At 39.4% G+C, this 4,895-nt stretch overlaps 1 pseudogene; it reads right to left on the reverse strand.

The window, feature by feature from the left end:
• Positions 1–338: 338 nt before the first annotated feature.
• The window catches only part of LOC116864917, a 7,280-nt pseudogene continuing 2,723 nt past the window's right edge, over positions 339–4,895 (reverse strand).

Genomic DNA, 4,895 nt, shown 5'->3' on the forward strand with positions numbered 1-4,895 from the left:
CCTTTGGAGACATACCTTGAAAGAAGTTGCTGTGGCCGATGTTGAAGAAGTTACTGCCTATGTTCTTCTCTAGGATTCTGAGTGATTCCTGCCTCACGTTGAGGTCTTATATCCATTTCGAGTTTATCTTTGTGTATGGTGTAAGAGAACGGTCGACTTTCTTTCTTCTACACATAGTTGTCCAATTTTCCCAGCACCATTTATTGAAGAGGCCGTCTTTTTTCCACTGTATATTTTTTCCTGCTTTGTCGAAGATTATTTGACCGTAAAGCTGAGGGTCCATATTTGGGCTCTCTACTCTGTTCCACTGGTCTATGTGTCTGTTTTCAAATGATACTTTAAAATAAATAGCTCATCATTTTGATGAATATATACATGAGGAGTCCACTTCCTGGACTATCCAAAAGTGACCTACCACTACCCAGAGGTGCAGCAGCACGTTCACATAAATAAAACAGTGTGGCTTCACTAGCTTCGGCTTCTGTAAATGGCTCCAGGCAAACGAGCTTACTCGGGGTTGGCTCTGGATCTAGGCTGCTATCCAGGAGCTCATCAACTTCTATGGGTTTATCTACAGAGGCCATAACTCTGGATGATGCTGTATTCCTCTGGTCAATAGGAGAAGTAGGGTTCCCACTGAGGAATGCAAGAAGTGGAAAGGCTGTGTACTCCATAAGCTGCTTATCTGTTTTGGGTTTAGATTTTCTTCCCTCATCTGAAACTGGCTGAACTACATTTTTCTTGGTAGTTTCTAATCCTTTATTCTCAGAATCAACCAGGAGAACTAGGTCTATGCTAAACTGTCTTCCTGACAGCATGGCTTGGAAGTCCTCTAAGCTGCAATCAATACTGTCAAGGTAATCCAACAGCTCAACCTTTCCCAGAAAATTGATGTTATCATTTAAAATGGAGTCCATTATGGTCGCAGGATCTTTTGTGGTGAGACTAGATGAGCCATTTACCTGGACAGCACTAGACATAAAAGGACTGGTACCATCACTGCCTGAACTTAGGGATTCTCTAGCTGGACTCTGAATGACAGGTACATACTCATCTTCATTGTCATCTTCAACAATGACAATATCAGGGTATTGGCTACAGTTGGAGGGATCAGATATAACATCCTCATTAGTTTCTGGAATAACTGGGATATTTTCTTCATCTGCATTATCATCAGTTACATCATAAATAATGATGTCATTGAAATCCATTCCCTTGCCTTTAAACTTCAGTCCTACTGTGTGGAACTTTACGATGGTGATTATCAGCTGGTTCTTTGACTATATGCTGAAACAGATTCATTTTGGGGGCTCTATTAGTGTTTAGAAGTAGTGGTCTTTTATGTTTTAAACTCACAAGTTGGTTATTCTGAACCAACGTAACAATAAACTGGAAAATCTTTCAAATAACTTGTTTCTGTTGTGCTTGTTTTGCTCGTAATTCTTACACTTCTTTCCAAAGGGACTAATTCTCAGTTTTTAATTCAGAAAGCCTAGACTCAATAGTTTCTTGTTTTATTCGAAACTTCTAAGCAATGCTTATAGTTTTTGTTAAATCTTCCTGATGAATCTTATTTTCTTCCTAGTTTTGAAGAAGAAATCTTCCTTTTAATGTTCTCCAACAAGTCATCCTGGCCTTGTTTGAAGTAAGGATGCTGAAATTCAACAGGACCATCTCGTTCCTGCTTTACAGTTCCAGAGTCAATATGCACAACTTTACGGAAACCATACATATTCAATCGCCTCACAAAGCTTGTCATATTATTGTGTTTGAAATATTGGGGAAGAATTTCTTTTGAAATTCTTTTGAACTCGTTGGTGTGGGTTTCCTCCACAAGTGTCCACAGCTTACTGAGGAAAGCCGACACATTCAAACTCTGCTTCTTTGTTAAGGTGACTCAGGAATTCCAAAATCTATACCCGAACATGGCTGCTGCAGTGGCAGCAGCCTAAAGAAAAAATTTTGGGCATACGCCCCAAAATAATAACGAAAATAATGTATAGATTAGTGTCTTTAAGTACTTTACTACTTGCAAGTAACAGAGACCGACTATGTGTGTTAAACTAGAAGGAAAAATACTGAAATAATGGTCATTCTTGTCCTGCAGCCAGCACCACAGACCAAAATCCTATAGACTGGGTGTGATGAGAACATCACTGCCATTTAGCACTAGATGGCGCACCTACTCTGCCAACGCCATTAGTCCAGGCCCTGCTGCGGGAGCTTGATTCACTGAGGCTGCCAACTTGGATTTGGTACTTCTGCTGCTGCTGAAAGAAAAAGAAGGAAATTGTGTGCTGACAAACACTACATCAGTGAGGTGATCAGGGTTAACAGCAGTAGGGGCACTTGTGTGGCTCAGTCCGTTAGGTGCCTGCCTTTGGTTCAGGTTATGATACCAGGGTCCTGGGAATGAGCCCCACAATGCTGGTTCCCTGCTCAGTGGGTATCCTGCTTCTCCATCTCCCTCTGCAGCTCCCCCTGCTTGCGGTCTCTCTTCTCTGTCAAATAAATAAGCAAAATCTTAAAAAAAAAAAAAAAAAGAAAAAGGTTAACAGCAATAATGATGTCACATTGATAGTATGTATGTTCCCTTGAGATGATGTGTTGGAAAGAGCACTTTATCTTTGTGATCTTTCTTCCTTACCCAAGAAGCCTCGGTCTAATATGAGAAAAACATCAAATTCTAATATGTGGGCTTCCTATAAAATATAAGACCAGTACTCCTTAAAACTGTAACTGTCATCAGAAACAAGTCTGAGAAATTGTCAGAGCAAGGAGGAGCCTAAGGAGGCATGACAGCCAAATGTAATGTGGCTTCCTGGGTGGGAATCCTGGATCAGAAAATGGAAAAGAGAAGAAAAGGGAAAGAAAAAAACACACACACACACACACAGGGGTGCCTGGGTGGCTCAGTTAATGAAGCATCTGCCTTAGACTCAGGTCATGATCTCTGGATCCTGCAATCAAATCCTGGATCAGGCACCCAGCTCAGCAGGGAGTCTGCTTCTCCCTCTGCTCCCTCAACACCCCGCCCCACCCTGATCCTGCACTCTTGCTCTCCCTCACTCAAATAAATAAAGTCTTAAAAAAGAAAAAAAAAACACACAAGGATGTCCAAATAAATTATGATTTTAGTTAATAATGGGTGGTCAGTTGCATGGGGATCGAACTCTTCATTTAAGTTCAGGTCATGTCTTTGGGGTCTCATGGTCATAGGATTGAGCCCCACATGAGGCTTTGCACTCAGTGTGGAGTCTGCTTGGGATTGTCGTTCTCCCATCGTCACTGTCCCTCCCCCCATTCTCTCTGTCTCTAAAATAATTATTAAATGAATAAAATCTTAAAAGAAAATATTGGGGAATAATGTTGATTTTCCTAATTATAACAAATATAATTATAAAGTAAGATGTCAATAATAGGGGAAAGTGGGTATATGAGGACTCAGGGTACTTCTCAGTTTTTCAGTAAGTCTAAAATGACTCTACAAAATAAAGTCTATTTTTAAAAAAGAAAAGAAATTGTTTGCTGTCCTTACATTTTCATCTCACTAGTTCCTAATTCAAACACTAGACTGAGAGTATCTGATTGATTGAGTCCAAGTTACATGCTATACCTTATCTGCAATGAAGAAAAAGAAAGTCAATTTCAAATGGATTCAGTTTGTTTGGAGGATACAGGCTTTAACAAGTCCAAGACTTCCAGATGACTATATATATGGAAAGGGTACTTAAATGATCAGAAGCCAAAAATTGACAAATATTCATTACACATGGCCTATGACACCAAACCACCCCCACTAACGTCTTGACTACCTATAGATTCAGACTGACCAGCGTAACTCATAATCTACATAACACAATACTCTGAGGACGGGTAGGACACAGGATGTTGAGTCAAGAGATACAATAGCATCGCACAGAGAATGCTTCGGTTGGGCATTAGGATATTCTCATCTGATTGTGTTACTAATGTATTCCCTACTGCTAGTACAGTATCTGCCACATATTAGATCATCAATAAAAATTTGCTAAATAATGTGTGGTCTAGGAAACCTATTGGCTCAAGTAAGTTTTCTATTTTTTTTCTTAAATAAATGCAGATAGTTTTTAATTCAGAACATCTGGATGTCATGATGCTACATGGAAAAGGAGTTTGCAACAAACGATTGCGTGCATCTCAAGGATCAAGTCCCAGAAACCTTCATGTAATTTACCTTTATATTGAAAGTCACATATTGAGAGAAACCTTACAAGGTTGTTCCCTTAAAAAACATCTGGACCTTTAATAAAGTGACTGCAACCTGAAAATTACCCTGTTCAGTTACACAGCAGAGTCAGTGCTTCAGTGGATCTCTGAAGACAAATGGTCAGAACCATCAAATCTATAAGGTGTGAGAGAAAAACTGGTCCTTCTCTTTCCTATTTTGTGCCTTTTCCATTTCTCTGCTCTTTAATTGGCTGTAGAACATGTTTGAGACTAATTTACTGGCAATACTTACAAGTTAAAATTTTGATTTTGCCTAGCAACTTTAATACGACATATAAAGCTCAGTCTCATCACAATTCATAGCACACACCCTATCCCGTCTTAGAAAATATCATCCATAATTCTATAATAACTTACTAATGGCCCTCTGAACATTGAAGCATTGAGTGAATAGCAGTGAAGAAGTAGAAAGTGATTTGAGCTTGGGGCTTAGCTTCACCCGGTTTTCATTTCCAAATATTGGGGGATGATAATCTCTATCTTATAGTGTTTTGTGGGGATGAGTGAGAAGATATTTATAATTTGCTTAAGACAGATAGTGGGCTCAGAGGAAGTCAGCAAAAAATCGTCTACTTCTCCTATTGTTTTAGCTTGTTTAACTCGTCCTCTAGATTTAAAGCTCTGTT

Source organism: Lontra canadensis, unplaced genomic scaffold (assembly GCF_010015895.1).
Source record: "Lontra canadensis isolate GAN:19392208 unplaced genomic scaffold, GSC_riverotter_1.0 scaffold7, whole genome shotgun sequence".
Taxonomy (NCBI): domain Eukaryota; kingdom Metazoa; phylum Chordata; class Mammalia; order Carnivora; family Mustelidae; genus Lontra; species Lontra canadensis.